At 43.1% G+C, this 17,786-nt stretch overlaps 1 pseudogene; it reads right to left on the bottom strand.

Annotated features, from left to right (window-relative positions):
- Positions 1 to 427: 427 nt before the first annotated feature.
- Positions 428 to 6,020, bottom strand: LOC119281863 (annotated as a pseudogene).
- Between the last annotated feature and the right edge of the window lie 11,766 nt (positions 6,021 to 17,786).

Raw genomic sequence — 17,786 nt, forward strand, 5'->3', positions numbered from 1 at the left:
GGAAGAGAGACCGGCTCGGTGTCAAGATCCTCCGGTTTCCATAGAATTATCACCGGAACACGCGAAGGTATCCAGCTTGGTGAGTCAGTAGGAACTGGATCCCTACTCTCTGCCATTAGAAAGACGATCGATACGCATGGAAATGGGGATAAAAACACTGCAGGAATGCAGAATTTCATAGGCTAGCCGGAGCTGCCTTGTATGCGTTCCTTTAGAAATGTGGACGGGGTAGGGTACATAAATAATCACGGCCAGTTGATGCCTCACATCTTTCTAGAAGAGTTTAAATATGAATTAACAAGCACCGGCAGTTGCTAATTAAGATAATCGTTACTGCAGGGAACAAAGATAAAAAAGATTTACTATCGGAAGTGCTCATTTGGCCTCGGTAAGCACTGCCAGACAAAGTTTCAGAATAAGTAGTGAATCATATCCGGACGACGTAGGCACGGAGCCTCTCGGAGCAGACGAAGCAGTGCGGGAAGTAGAAGGCCACCATGAACCCCACCATGAATCCACAGCGGCTCCGATGCTCGACTGGTCGTTTAACCTGTGCAGCCTGATTCGTACCGGTCTCCATCTCCTCCTCGAGGTGGGACAATCATCCAACGGTGCACCACAAAGCACTTGGTTACCAGCAAAGCTCGAAGCCGAAAAGTTCTGTAGCAAAGAAGGAATAGGCCCTGATAACAAGTTCTCCGCAACATTGAATGAGATTAACCGAGTAAGCAAGCCGGTCTTAGTAAAGCATGAACAAGATCACATAAATCCTCATCAGTTCCCTCAAGCCCTGGAGTCATTTTCACAAAGTTTTCTTGTTTGAATCCAAGAGAGATTTTCAATAAACACCGGAATTTACACAAGCTCATCCTTTTGGACACGCATATGAGTTGTTTTCCGACACTGTTACCACCCAATGATGAACAGGCCAACAAAGGCGGCAGCTGCATTCTCTTGCTAGTTCATTCTGCACATCCTTTTTTTGCGAGACATTGTGCACATCCTTGGCATCCCTGGCTGACATGCCATCGACATAGATGCATGGATCATGTCCATCAGCCCATCACGAACCCCATCACTGGCTTTCCACAATAATAGAAAACAAAACTGAAAGAAGGGAGCTCCCACAGAAACCAATGTGCTCTATTGATGGCACACGATAGAGAGACCAACCCGGCATCAAGAGCCTCTGCTCTCCATAGAATTTCATCGGAACACGCGAAGGTGTCCTCTTCGTGAGCGAAGCCTTTCAGGAATCAGGAGGAACTGGATCCATACTCTCTGCCGTTACAAAGACGATCGGTACGCATGGAAATGGGGAGAGAAGGACTGCAGAAGTGGGCAGTTTCATAGGCTAGCTGGAGTTGCCTTTGTTTGTGTTCCTTTAGAAATGCCTACAGTGTACATAAATAATCATGGCCAGTTGGTGCCTCGCATCTTTCTAGAAGAGTTGAAATATGCATTAACAAGCACCGGCAGTTGCTAGTTGCCGGGCATACATATCATGTGAATTAAGATAATTGTTACTGCAGGGAACAAGCTAAAAATGATTTACTGCCTGAAGTGCTCATTTGGCCTCCAGAAGCTATGCCAGACAAAGTTTCAGAATAACAAGTGAATCATATCCGGACGACGTAGGCACGGAGCCTCTTGGAGCAGATGAAGAAGTGCGGGAAGTAGAAGGACACCACGAACCCCACGACGAATCCGATGGCCGCTCCGATGCTCGACTGGTCGTTGAGCCTGTGCAGCCTGATTCGTACCAGTCTCCATCTCTTTTTATAGAGAAAAGGCCTAAGCCCGACTTTATAAATAAAGCCACAAGACAGAGTCGCAGGCCCAAACACCAACAAGGGGCGAAACAGGGATAATCCACCGAAATGAAGACACGGGACCAAGCAAACTAAGGTTTAAGGGGTACATGGCAACCTGCCATACTCAACGCGTAGGCCGGAAAGAGAAAAGACAGACATCAACCAGAACGACGAATCAGCGACAAGCGAGGTCAGACATCAGGATCCTGCCCGGAGATGTAGGACGCCGAGGCCCGAATTTTGGAGATGAGCAGGTCCAGAGCTCCCCGATCGTCCTCTTTAGTCAATAATCTCCACTGGTGCAAGAATATACATGATTTGAAAAGAACGTCAGCAACCTTAGATGGAAAGACATGTTCAATAGTAAATTTGTTCCTAATAGTCCATAAAGCCCAACAGATGGCACCCAACCCAACCCAGAAAACCCTCTTAGTGACCCCAACCAACACGTTGGCGAGGCTTCTTAGCTCAAAGAAGGAAGAGGGGTTCCAAGTAACCTAGAGACACGACCGGACACAGCTCCACACCAGCTTAGCCAACACACAGTGAAAAAAGATATGATTCGTGTTTTCTAAAGCACCGCAAAGGGCACAAAACTCCGAGCCCGACCCGTTACGTTTGCAAATTTGGTCAGCCGCAGGGAGACGGCCTCTGAAGGCTTGCCAGAGGAAGATTTTAATCTTAGGCGGGACTTTGGATCTCCAGACGCAAGAAAATCTATTCGAAGGGGCACCACCGATAAGCCTAGAGTATAACGATTTAACAGAAAACCGGCCAGAGGCCGAATGGGGCCAAACGACAGAATCCGGCACCTCCGAGAGCAAAGGAAAGAAGGAAGAGAGACTTTGCCAGTCTTCCAACTTTTCAGGAGACAAGGAGCGGCGAAAGGCCAAGTCCCAATTATTCGCCGCCACCTCCGCGATGGAGATATCCGGCTTCGGACAATATGAAAACAAAACCGGGAAGCTAACAGCCAGAGAAGAATCCCCACACCACCAGTCACGCCAGAAACGGACCGAGGTACCATACCCACGATAAACTTAACATGTTCCAGGAACAAAGGTCTGACTCTGACAAGGTTCTTCCAGAATTGAGATCCATGCCTAGCCGCGGCAAACAACGGACTAGATTGAGGGAAATATTTAGCCTTAAGAATGGAATACCATAAAGAATCGGCCCCATTGGTCATGATTTTCCACCACCACTTAATTAACAAACATTTGTTCATCACCAGCGTGTTAATAATGCCTAACCCCCCAAGGTTTTTAGGCCTACACATTAGCTGCCACTTAACCAGCCTATACTTCCGCTTGTTATCATCTGCATTCCAATAAAAAGCACCCCTGTGCTTGTCGAAACTGGCATGAATGCCAGCCGATAAAAGATAGAAGCCCATAAGGAACATAGGAAGGGATGAAAGACAGGCGTTAATGAGAGCAACTTTGCCAGCGTTGGTGTTATATCTCCCGCGCCATGGAAGAACCCTATTTCCCACCTTAGAGACAGCCGGAGCAAAGTCCCTAGCATGAAGCATGATAGGAGAAATTGGAAGTCCCAGATACTTGAAGGGGAAGGAACCCAAGGAGCAGTTTAACAACCTAGCCACTCTCAAGGCTTCCGAATCATCAACACCAGTAACTAGGACCTCACTTTTGGAAAAGTTAATCTTGAGGCCTGGGACCGCCTCAAAACATAACAGGATGAACTTAAGGTTGGCTATGCAAGCATCATTCAATTCAACCATAATGATAGTATCATCGACATATTGCAAGTGAGTGACCCCATCAGGGTTTAAGTGGGAGACCACCGGCAAGATATGACCATACTGGGCCGCCCTAGAGAGAATGCAAGAGAAGGCATCGGCCACAAAATTGAACAGAACAGGAGAAGCATGATCCCCTTGACGAAGGCCTCTGCCATTAGCAAAAAAGTTACTAATATGACCGTTCACAGAGACCGCATTATGGCCACCCGAGACCAACTGCATGATACGATGCACATAAGCTCCGTCGAAGCCTTTCGCAAGAAGGACCTGCCTGAGAGAAGGCCAACTAACCGAGTCGTAAGCTTTCTCAAAGTCTAGTTTTAGGATGACCGCTTTAGAGTTACGAGAATGTAAATCATGCACAATTTCATGAAGAGAAAGGATGCCATCTAAAATGAAGCGACCTTTGATGAAAGCAGACTGGAAGGGGCTTATAACTCTGTGGGCAAAGGGGGACAAGCGATTAGCAAAGCCCTTAGCAGGGAATTTGGCAAAGTTATTAATCAAAGCAATAGGCCGGAACTGGGAGATCAGTTCAGCACCTTTAACCTTGGAAATCAGGGAGATAACAACGTAATTAAGACGAGAAATATCAATAGTTCCTAGACAAAAACCCTAGATAACACTGCAAACCAGCTGCCTCAACTGAGACCAAAATTTTCGTAAGAAAGGGATCGAGAAGCCATCCGTCCCGGAAGCGGCATTCAGGTTAGCAGAATTAACGACATCCCAGATTTCCTGATCGGAGAGGGGAACCATCAACGAGTCATTCTCTTCGGCCGTAATTTTCAAACTATGGTTCCAAAGGGTAGGAGAAATGGAAAAGCCCGAAGGAGGTTTGGCCCCTAACAGCGAAGAAAAGAACTCCACCACGTGAGATAAAATTACAGATTGGTCCGAAGAACGCACTCCATCGATAATCAGGCTGTTAATACCACAACGTCTCCTCCTACCGTTCGTGATGGCAAAGAAATAAGCCGTGGGGAAGTCACCTTTGAGAGTCCAGTTAAGCGTGCCCCACTGTCGCTAGTAAATCTCAGCCTGATGATGCAACTGCATCAAGGCGGCCTCAAGGTTATATCGCACTGACCACCCATCGTCAGATAGCCCAGAGGAATCAGCCGCAAGATCGAGAGCCAAGATTTGGGCTTCAAGGAAATCTTTGGAGCGACGCTCCTGAGCAGCTAGATTACGAGACCAACCTCTAAGAAATTTGCGCAAGTTGTAGGAACAAGAATGTCAGTCGTCTAAAGGACCAAAGTAACGAGCGTTAGAGGAAAGAAGAAGGGAGATCTTAGAGGCCAACATATCAATAAAACCTTCGACAAGTAGCCATGAAGCGTCAAATTGGAATCTAGCAGGGGGTCTAAGTTGGGTCATTCCATCGTCAAGAAGAAGAGGGGTATGGTCAGATCCAACGATGCACTTAGCGATGAGGGAGGCCCGAGGAAATAGAGAATCCCACCTGGGACACATGAACACTCTATCAAGAATAGATCTAATCGGGTTGGCCTGGTGGTTGGACCAAGTGAAGCGGGCTCCAACCCTAGGGAGCTCACAGATGGCGTTGGTGCTGATAAAGTCATTAAAGGCATTAGCCAAAGGCCAAGAGAAGTTATCATTACTTTTATCAGAAGGAAAGCGGAGGAGGTTGAATTCACCACCTATAACCATCGGTACGTTGCAAGGCTCGATCTTCACAGAAAGCTCGTTTAGAAATAAGGACGACAGCGAATGATCAGCTGGCCCATAAACCACAATAAACTCCCACAAAGTATTAAGGGTCCATCTCCTCCTCGAGGGGGGACAACCATCCAACGGTGCACCACAAAGCCCTTGGTTACCAGCAAAGTTCTAAGCCCCAAACTTCTTCTGTAGCAAAGGAGGACTAGGCCCCAATAACAAGTTCTCCGCAACATTGAATGAGGCTAACCGATCAAGCAAATCGAATTGCAGTGGAATTTGACCGCTGAATTGGTTATGATGGAGGAAGAGGAGATTAAGATATGTCATGTTTGAGATACTCGGTGGGATCAAAACCGAAAAACTATTGTACGAAAGATCCAGAGATGTCAGGTATGGCATCTGCCATGAAAAGTCAGGAGGGATTGCTCCTGAAAAATTGTTATTTGACAGGTCTAGGCCGGTCACGCTTGAACAGTTCTGTAGACCACGAGGAAATGAGCCTTCAAGTCCTAGGTTCCCTAATCGCAGAGACAAAACCCTATTCTCGTTGTAGTGCCAGCATTCCACACAGTAAAGCGGCATACGAAACCACTGATGGCACTTTCAAAGTTCCAAGAGGATTTGAGTACACCATTGGGATCAATCACTGATTGTTGTATAGACTTCAGGCACTGGATATCAGCTTCAGAACCAAAACATAACCATGAGCAGCTCAAGAGTACAACCAAAACGAGGAACTTGGTATCATTATCCATCGCAAGCATGGAGTGAAACAAACAGTAGCTCCGCTCGACCAAAACCTGCAGCATGTAAATTCCGACGTCACCTGATCAAAGCTTGTGTAAGATACTTGAACACTCTACTTCCAAAAAAGAGACTATTTGCTCAGACATAAGACACCAGAAAGCAGACTCCAGAAGAAGTAAATAAGTCGCATGTACTACTTGCCTTGTTGATTTCATGCAATACTTCATACACAAGATGAGGAGCTTCAGAAAACTCACCAGTTGATAGATCCAAGGCAGAAGCCACAACCTGCAGTAGTTGAAGAAGCGGCAGAGGTCTTAAAGGGGCAACCCCTCCACTGTGTTAGAATAAATCCAAGGCATATCGTCGATCATCCGAGGACCAAGAAATCACACGAGCACGACACCGAGATTTGTTAACAAGGTTCACCGATATGGCTACATCCCCGGGGCCTGACTATGGGCGCTCCTCCCCATGACACCGCTACAATACCGCACTCGGTCGCCCTGGACACCGGCACATGCCGCCGGCTTCCCCTGTGTTCCGGTGCTATTAGTTTGGCATAGGTTACATCATGTGTCTACCCCGCTATATATGAGAGGCCTAGGATACAAGTGTCCTATTAGGACACGACTCCATATCCTATCTAAACACAATACTACTCAGAGTCGAACTATAACCTACCTTGTACATAATATTCGACACAACTCTAACAAACTCTACCTTGGCGAATATTCTCCACCACCTTTAATTTGTCAATGCGTCAAACTTCCATGTACATTGGACTTGAGCTTATCCCATGAGTACCATTGCTACTTCAAAGACTCCATATGACTCCACCTGCAACTTTCTAGTCCCTTCATTTCTTGACCACGGTCAACACTCGAGCAAAATTAAGTTCCTTGTTACTCTAGCTTGTGCTCCCAACTTCCAGAGTACCCGTCCACCGCCATCACACACCAATCACTGACCTGCGTGAATGTGAACAACTCACATGTTGAGTGTCACACATAAGAATTACCTGAACTCAACATCACCGCTTCTTTCTTGACCGCCTGTCTGAAACATGAAGGAATTTCACCGTTGCTTGTAGTCATCCCGAGTCAAATTCGTAGTTGTCTCACCACATGTATGACCACCAGAGCCCTGGCCCGTCTCCATGTCCCTGTGCGTACCGCACGCCTCGCCGCTATTACCGCGTCGAGCCTCTGCTGTCCTGGTCGAGTCTCAAGGATCGCGAACCCACACCACTTAACCCCCACTACAGAGTACCACCGATCATCACCGACTGATGACGAGTTTCATGCTTCCATCAGACCACTGGGCTCGAGTCCGAACTGCGTGTCACCCGCTTTTTCCCGCTGAAATATGCTTCGACTCTCTGTGCACTTACGTCGTAGCCCCTCAATCAGCACCGAGTGAAGTCCTCCAGACTCCAGCTCCACCTTCAACATGACTCCATGGTAGATGATCAATCCACCCCCGCGCCCCGTCGATTTCAAGCTCTCATGTGTGCACTGATGTATACTACACAACCTTCTTCTTGTAGACGTTGTTGGGCCTGCAAATGCATAGGTTTATAGGACAGTAGCAAATTCCCCTCAAGTGGATGACCTAAGGTTTATCAATCCGTGGGAGGCGTAGGATGAAGATGGTCTCTCTCAAGCAACCCTGCAACCAAATAACAAAGAGTCTCTTGTGTCCCCAACACACCCAATACAATGGCAAATTGTATAGGTGCACTAGTTCGGCGAAGAGATGGTGATACAAGTGCAATATGGATAGTAGATAAAGGTATTTGTAATCTGAAGTTATAAAAACAGCAAGGTAGCAAGTAACAAAAGTGAGCATAAATGGTATTGCGATGGTAGGAAACAAGGCATAGGGTTCATACTTTCACTAGTGCAAGTTCTCTCAACAATAATAACATAGATAGATTATATAACAATCCCTCAACATGCAACAAAGAGTCACTCCAAAGCCACTAATAGCGGAGAACAAACGAAGAGATTATGGTAGGGTACGAAACCACCTCAAAGTTATTCTTTCGGATCAATCTATTCAAGAGTTCGTACTAGAATAACACCTTAAGACACAAATCAACCAAAACCCTAATGTCACCTAGATACTCCATTGTCACCTCAAGTATCCGTGGGCATGATTATACGATATGCATCACACAATCTCAGATTCATCTATTCAACCAACACAAAGTACTTCAAAGAGTGCCCCAAAGTTTCTACCGGAGAGTCAAGACGAAAACGTGTGCCAACCCCTATGCATAGGTTCATGGGCGGAACCCGCAAGTTGGTCACCAAAACATACATCAAGTGGCACATGATATCCCATTGTCACCACAGATAAGCACGGCAAGACATACATAAAGTGTTCTCAAATCTTTAAAGACTCAATCCGATAAGATAACTTCAAGAGGAAAACTCAATTCATCACAAGAGAGTAGAGGGGGAGAAACATCATAAGATCCAACTATAATAGCAAAGCTCGGGATACATCAAGATCGTGCCATAGAGGGAACACGAGAGTGAACATGAGAGAGAGAGAGATCAAACACATAGCTACTGGTACATACCCTCAGCCTCGAGGTGAACTACTCCCTCCTCGTCATGGAGAGCACCGGGATGATGAAGATGGCCACAGGTGAGGGATCCCCCCTCCGGCAGGGTGCCGGAACAGGGTCCCGATTAACTCTTGGTGGCTATAGAGGCTTGCGGCGGCGGAACTCCCGATCTATCTTCTCCGTTGATGTTTTTAGGGTACGTGTGACTATATAGGCGAAAGAAGTCGGTCGGGGCGTGCTCGAGGGGCCCACGAGACAGGGGGCGCGCCTAGGGGGGTGGACGTGCCCAGCTGTCTCTTGGCTTCCTCAAAGCTCCCCTGGCTTGAACTCCAAGTCTCCCGGATGATATTCTTCCAAAAAATCACGCTGCCGAAGGTTTCGTTCCGTTTGGACTCTGTTTGATATTCCTTTTCTTTAAAATACTGAAACAGGCAATAAAACAGCAATACGGGCTAGGCCTCCGGTTAATAGGTTAGTCCCAAAAGTAATATAAAAGTGTATAATAAAGCCCGTAATCATTCAAAACAGATAATAAAATAGCATGAATGCTTCATAAAATATAGATACGTTGGAGACGTATCAGCATCCCCAAGCTTAATTCCTGCTCGTCCTCGAGTAGGTAAATGCAAGGTTGGAAAAAGCGGTAGGCATAAGCGAGGCGGTTGGCCTTCGCCTAGTGCCTAGGCGGTGCCTAAGCGCCCTAGGCGCGTCCTAGCCGGTAATATAGTTTTTAGTTGTAGTGTATTTGTGATTATTATAAGGTGTTGATATTAGTTTAGGGCATATAAATAAGTTAATTCTCGTCTACTGCCATTGCAATATAACCAGTTTGGAATATCATTGCAGTATGTGGCATGATTTCGTGCTTGGGTAGGAAATTCCTTGCTTGCCCCGCCTAGACCTCCATTTATGCCCTAGGCGAGGCGTTTGGCCATTGCCTAGTGCCTAGGCATGCCTAAGCGCCTCCTAGGCACTGCCTTTTCAAACAGAGGGTAAATGATAAAAGAAAGAATTTATGAAGTGTGAATGCTGGCAAGTGCATAAGTTTGATCAATGATAATTTCAATCACCTTTTCTAGCATGTTTATATGTCATACAGTGGTTCATCTCATAAAACTTTTCATGATCAAGTAACAAGCTATTCACATGTTAAATCATAGACCATAAACTTTCTTGAAAACTAGCAAACTTCATTCTTAGTCATCAAACAATTGCAATTCATCTTATTTTCAGGAAGGGTCTATGTCAGATCTTTGATTTAGCAAACTCCACATACTCAACTATCATATAGTCTTCTACAATTGCTAACACTCACACAATACTTGTGGTTATGGAGTTTTAATCAGACATAGAGAAAGATAGGGGCTTATAATGTTGCCTCCAAACGTATTCACCTTTGGGTGATGTCAACAATAATAGTTCATGCTAACGTACATCCAATTGGATATATATATCAGGATCACCCTAACACAAAGTGCTTGCCAAAGAATAAAATGAAAAAGGGAAAGGTGAACATCACCTTGACTCTTGCATAAAGTAAAAGACATAAAGTAAAACATAGGCCCTTCGCAGAGGGAAGCAGAGGTTGTCATGCGCTTTTAGGGTTGGATACACAAAATCTTAATGCGAAAGAACGTCACTTTATTTTTCCCCTTGTATATGGACCTTTATTATGCAGTCCGTTGCTTTTATTGCTTCCATAACAAGATCTTACAAAGCTTATTTTCTCTGCACTAATAAGTCATGCATATTTAGAGAGCAATTTTTATTGCTTGCACCGATGACAACTTACTTGATGGATCTTACTCAATCCATAGGTAGGTATGGTGGACTCTCATGGCAAAACTGGGTTTAAGGATATTTGGAAGCACAAGTAGTATCTCTACTTGGTGCTAGGAATTTTTGGCTAGCATGAGGGGGAAAGGCAAGCTCAACATGTTTGAATGATCCATGACAATATACTTTAACTGAGATGTGAGAAAACATAACCCATTACGTTGTCTTCCTTGTCCAACATCAACTCTTTAGCATGTCATACTCAATGTGTGCTTACAATTATAAAAGATGTCCATGATAATATATTTATATGTGAAATCTCTCTTCCTTCAATATTCTTTCATGAATTGTTCAAATGACCAATACAATGCTTGCTAACCGTCAATAAATTTACAACCTCTACTTCTTAGATGTGAAGTCATTACTTCCCATGGGGTAAGAAAATGAAACATATATGAATTCATATTTATGACATTCAACTCATTCAACCATTTACTCATAGGATATAAGTGAAGCACACGAGTAAATGACAAACTACTCTAAAAAGGTATAAGTGAAGATCAATAAGTAGTTAAATAATTACAACTATGTGAAGACTCTCTCTCATTTTAAGAATTTCAGATCCTTGTATTCTATTTAAACAGAAAGCAAATAAAAATAAAATTACATTGCAAGGATAGCACAACTCATGTGAAGAAGCAAAAACTTAGGTTCAACCGATACTAACCGATAGGTGGGATGCCTACCGGGGCATCCCCAAGCTTAGATGCTTGAGACTTCTTGAAATATTATCTTGGGGTGCCTTAGGAATCCCCAAGCTTGAACTTTTGTGTCTCCTTAATTCCTCTCATATCATGGTTTCTCTTTTTATCAAAAGCTTCATCCACACCAAACTCAACAAGAACTCGTGAGATAGGTTAGTATAAAACAATGCAAAACCTTATAATTTTCTACTGTAACAAATTACTAAAATTATTATTCAGCATTGAATACTAAATGTCTCTGCATATTTTAATACTCCTATCCTAAAATAGAATCATTAAACAAGCAAACATATGCAAACAATGCAAACATAACAGCAATCTGCCAAAACAGTATAGTCTGTAAAGAATGCAAGATTCATCATACTTACCTAACTCCAAAAATTATAAGAAAAATACTAAGCTGTAAAAGATTTATCAGAGCTCAATATTCAAAAAGGTTTAACATTATATCTCTCTCTGACTTTTCTAGGGAATTTTTGCAACAGCGGTAAACTTTCTGTTTTCAAACAGCAACATGTATACTAGCAAGATAAGCATGGTAAAGGCTATCCTTGACATTTTTATTGAAAATATAAATGCAAAACATTATTCTAAATAACATCAAGAAAATACTAGTAAAATAAAATGAAGCTCCAAGAAAAACACATATCATGTGGCGAATAAAAATATAGCTCCAAGTAAAGTTACCGATGAACAAAGACGAAAGAGGGGATGCCTTCCGGGACATCCCCAAGCTTAGGCTCTTGGTTGTCCTTGAATATTACCTTGGGGTGCGTTGGGAATCCCCAAGCTTAGGCTCTTGCCACTCCTTATTCCATAGTCCATCGAATCTTTACTCAAAACTTGAAAACTTCAACCACACAAAACTCAAAACAAAACTCGTAAGCTCAGTTAGTATAAGAAAATAAATCACCACTTACGTACTGTAATGAACTCATTATAAATTAATATTGGTGTTAAACCTAATTTATTCAAACTTCTCTATGGTTCATACCCTTACATACTAGCCATAGATTCATCAAAATAAGCAAACAACACATAGAAAACAGAATCTGTCAAAAACAGAACAGTCTGTAGTAATCTGTATCAAACGTATACTTATGGAACCACAAAAATTATGAAATAAATTGGTGGACCTGAGGAATTTGTCTATTAATCATCTGCAAAAAGAATCAACCTAAAATCACTCTCCAGTAAATAATGACAGCTAATCTCGTGAGCACAAAGTTTCTGTTTTTTACAGCAAGATCATATAGACTTTACCCAAGTCTTACCAAAGGTTCTACTTGGCACAAAAATTAATTAAAACTTAAAAGCACATCTAAAAATAGGCTAGATGAATTATTTATTACTAAACAGGAACAAAAATCAAGGAACAAAAATAAATTGGGTTGCCTCCCAGCAAGCACTATCGTTTAACGCCCCTAGTTAGGCATGATGATTTCAATGATGCTCACATAAAAGATAAGAATTGAAACATAAAGAGAGCATCATGAAGAATATGACTAGCACATTTAAGTCTAACCCACTTCATATTCATAGGGATTTTGTGAGAAAACAACTTATGGGAACAATAATCAACTAGCATAGGAAGATAAAACAAGCATAGCTTCAAGAATTTCAACACATAGAGAGGAAACTTGATATTATTGCTATTCCTACAAGCATATGTTACTCTCTCATAATAATTTTCAGTAGCATCATGAATGAATTCAACAATATAACCATCACCTAAAGCATTATTTTCATGATCTACAAGCATAGAAAATTTATTACTCTCCACATAAGCAAAATTCTTCTCATTCGGAATGGTGGGAGTATCATAAGAGACTTGAATATTATAAATTGTTTCCACATTAAAACAGTAATGTTCAGAGAAAGGGTAATCATAATCATGACAAGTTTTATAAATATAATCATCACTACTTTTTATAGCATAAGTTTCATCACAATAATCATCATAAGTAGCAACTTCGTTCTCATCATAATCGATTGAAACCTCTCCCAAGATAGTGGAATTACTAAATAAAGTTGACACTCTTCCAAATCCACTTTCGTATTCATCACAATAAAATTCAACATCCTCCAAAATAGTGGGGTCACTACTTTCTAAAGTTGACACTCTTCCAAACCCACTTTCATCAATATAATCATCATAAATAGGCATGCTATCCTCATAAGAACTTTGCATATCAAAACTTGGGAGGCTAAAAATATCATCTTCATTAAACATAGCATCCCCAAGCTTGGGACAAACATTAATTTCAGCAAATATATTCTCAAATATTTCATCCTCATCAAACATAGCTTCCCCAAGCTTGGGCCTTTTCATATCATAAGCATAATCATCATCAATAGTATGGATAGCACCAATAGTATAGCAATTATCATCATCACAATGAGTAGTAGGAGCAAAATCATTTGGGAGGGATACCTTTTTACCTTTGCTACTCCTTCTCTTCCTTTTCTTCTTCACATCATGTGTGGATTCAACCTTCTTCCTTGAGCTCCTTATTGATGAGATTGGTTGAATAGAAGGCTCCTCCTCGATACCTGATTCATCATAGAAAATAATAGGAGGATAATGGGAAGTCTCTTCCCTTTCATTAATATTCTCTTCATCTTCTATTTGTTTTCTTTTCTTTATGTAATTGGCAATATAAGGATTTTCAATGCAATTCACCGCACAATACAAATAAATCTTCTCTAGATCAATATCAAGGAATTTCTTAAGGGCAAAATCTCGAAGATCCTTAGTTAAACGTTTCAATTCTTCATAATCCAAAAGCAAACTAAGTTCATTATAATGTGCAAGGAAAATCAAATCATCACAATTTTTGGACACAATTCGATCATGAAATAATTTGCATAGGAGATGTAGATGACCACGTTCATTGCATAGTTCACAAGTACGGCAAAGGAAATGTAAATTTTCAGCACTCCTATTTAACTTTTCTTGCAACAATTTAGTTTCTAAATGCTTATGCCTTTTGCAATATATATCTTCTCTATTCGGTGTGTTCATGCAAACATGCACTCCACAAAAGTTGACATGCTCATAAGAGATATTTTCATCATGACTAGTGCAATCATCATTAGTACTATGGATATTCAAAGATTTCATACTAACAACATTGCAATCATGCTCATCATTCAAAGATTTAGCGCAAAACATTTTATAGATTTCTTTTTCTAGCACTTGAGCACAATTTTCCTTACCATCATTCTTACGAAAGATATTAAAAAGATGAAGCGCATGAGACAAACTCAATTCCATTTTTTGTAGTTTTCTTTTATAAAATAAACTAGTGATAAAACAAGAAACAAAAAGATTCGATTGCAAGATCTAAAAATATACCTTCAAGCACTCACCTCCCCGGCAACGGCGCCAGAAAATAGCTTGATGTCTACTACACAACCTTCTTCTTGTAGACGTTGTTGGGCCTGCAAGTGCACAGGTTTGTAGGACAGTAGCAAATTTCCCTCAAGTGGATGACCTAAGGTTTATCAATCTGTGGGAGGCGTAGGATGAAGATGGTCTCTCTCAAGCAACCCTGCAACCAAATAACAAAGAGTCTCTTGTGTCCCCAACACACCCAATACAATGGCAAATTGTATAGGTGCACTAGTTCGGCGAAGAGATGGTGATACAAGTGCAGTATGGATAGTAGATAAAGGTATTTGTAATCTGAAATTATAAAAACAGCAAGGTAGCAAGTAACAAAAGTGAGCGTAAACGGTATTGCAATGGTAGGAAACAAGGCATAGGGTTCATACTTTCACTAGTGCAAGTTCTCTCAACAATAATAACATAGATAGATCATATAAAAATCCCTCAACATGTAACAAAGAGGCACTCCAAAACCACTAATAGCGGAGAACAAACGAATATATTATGGTAGGGTACGAAACCACCTCAAAGTTATTCTTTCGGATCAATCTATTCAAGAGTTCGTACTAGAATAACACCTTAAGACACAAATCAACCAAAACCCTAATGTCACCTAGATACTCCATTGTCACCTCAAGTATCCGTGGGCATGATTATACGATATGCATCACACAATCTCAGATTCATATATTCAACCAACACAAAGTACTTCAAAGAGTGCCCAAAGTTTCTACCGGAGAGTCAAGACGAAAACGTGTGACAACCCCTATGCATAGGTTCATGGGCGGAACCCGCAAGTTGGTCACCAAAACATACATCAAGTGGCACATGATATCCCATTGTCACCACAGATAAGCACGACAAGACATACATCAAGTGTTTTCAAATCATTAAAGACTCAATCCGATAAGATAACTTCAAGAGGAAAACTCAATTCATCACAAGAGAGTAGAGGGGGAGAAACATCATAAGATCCAACTATAATAGCAAAGCTCGGGATACATCAAGATCGTGCCATAGAGGGAACACGAGAGAGAGATCAAACACATAGCTACTGGTACATACCCTCAGCCTCGAGGGTGAACTACTCCCTCCTCGTCATGGAGAGTGCCGGGATGATGAAGATGGCCACCGGTGAGGGATCCCCCCTCCGGCAGGGTGCCGGAATAGGGTCTCGATTGACTTTTGGTGGCTACAGAGGCTTGCGGCGGCGGAACTCCTGTCTATCTTCTCCGTTGATGTTTTTAGGGTACGTGGGACTATATAGCCGAAAGAAGTCGGTCGGGGGTGCTCGAGGGGCCCACGAGACAGGGGGGCGCGCCCGGGGGGTGGGTGCGCCCAACTGTCTCCTGGCTTCCTCGAAGCTCCCCTGGCTTGAACTCCAAGTCTCCCGGATGATATTCTTCCAAAAAATCACGCTGCCGAAGGTTTCATTCCGTTTGGACTCCGTTTGATATTCCTTTTCTTTAAAATACTGAAACAGGCAATAAAACAGCAATACGGGCTAGGCCTCCGGTTAATAGGTTAGTCCCAAAAGTAATACAAAAGTGTATAATAAAGCCCGTAATCATTCAAAACAGATAATAAAATAGTATGAATGCTTAATAAATTATAGATACGTTGGAGACGTATCATGCACCGTCTTGAATCAACCTTGCGCGATAGTCTTGTCGAAGCCACACAAGCCTTCAGGCCCGCGCCACATGTTTCCACGCCTAGAAGTCGGTCATCATCAGCATCACGCTCCTATGTCATCGTCGCCGATCTCACCACCGTCTTCTGTATCAACCGACGCACGTCGATCCATTAGACTGTCCAAGTCTGACCCAGCCGAACTCGTTCAACTGTATGACACGCTCAAGGCTCCCAAGTCGTCTTCTGCGAATTTCCGTCCATCACATAATTCCATTTCAGCTGACATGACTTCCGGCAACGCCCTCAAGCATCCCTCTTGTGCCAACAAATTTTCACCCACGTCTACCACAACCCAAGATTTCTAGTTCCGTCGAACTTCTCCACCTCAAACTTGGTACCCATTGGCGCCATAGTTCTTTGTATGGCTGACTCTGTGAAAAAAGAATTAACAAGCTTTCCACGCGATGCCCAAGTACTAGCCTTCGCTTCACGTGAACTTGTCTCCTTGGCTTCACCTTCTGATGCTAAAATAATTGCTTTTGCCTTGCCAACCATCCTTGCTAGTCCCCGATGGATGTATCAATGGATTTTTCCTTCACAAGATTTGATCTGCCTGTGTCGTATACCAAGACTCAGTCCTATTCTTTTGCTCCAAAACAAATCTCATGTCTACTCCCGATTCATGCAGCACATACAGCCACACACAGCCAACCCAGCGTTCCACTTTTGCCTTGCTGCAGTTTCCACGGCTGGCTAGCTTCCACGTGGGCTGCCACATGACGCTGGCCATGGGCTTCGGTCCTCATGGACCAGCTCGCACCCGTGTCTGGCCTGGCTGGCCAGCACCTAGGCGATTCGATCTTACCACAATCTGATCTGAACCCTCCACTGTACCAGTCGCCTGCTGCAGGTGCACGTGTCGCTGCCGCTGCAATCAGACATCGACCAATCAACCCGCTGCTTCCGATCGCTACTGTGAAGTACAACTCGACCACATCTGTTTCTCAATCATAACTCGCCGACGACCTTCGCCCCGTATCACGACCGCTTCTCATGGATATTTGTCGACGTTCTTACTCTCTTCTAGATCAACAATTCATAGCCTCCGAACAACCTAGCTCATGATACCACTTGTTAGAATAAATCTGAGGCATATCATCGATCATCCGAGGACCAAGAAATCACACGAGCACGACACCGAAATTTGTGAACGAGGTTCACCAATATGGCTACATCCCCGGGGCCTGACTATGGGTGCTCCTCCCCATGACACCGCTACAACCGCACCCGGTCGCTCTGAACACCGGCACATGCCGCCGGCTTCCCCTGCATTCCGGTGCTATTATTTTGGCATAGGTCACATCGTGTCTACCCCTCTATATATGAGAGGCCTAGGATACAAGTGTCCTATTAGGACACGACTCCATATCCTATCTAAACACAATACTACTCAAAGTCCAACTGTAACCTACCTTGTACGTAATATTCGACACAACTCTAACACACCGGAGCACATACTTTTTCATGAGCTAATTAATTCCTCAGGGGACTGGACGTTACTTTCCTCTGCCTCCCTTGAGAGTCGCACAGGCAAAGCTCCACCCGGCTCCTTTGCCCTCCTCCTCCGGCG

Source organism: Triticum dicoccoides, chromosome 3B (assembly GCF_002162155.2).
Source record: "Triticum dicoccoides isolate Atlit2015 ecotype Zavitan chromosome 3B, WEW_v2.0, whole genome shotgun sequence".
Taxonomy (NCBI): domain Eukaryota; kingdom Viridiplantae; phylum Streptophyta; class Magnoliopsida; order Poales; family Poaceae; genus Triticum; species Triticum dicoccoides.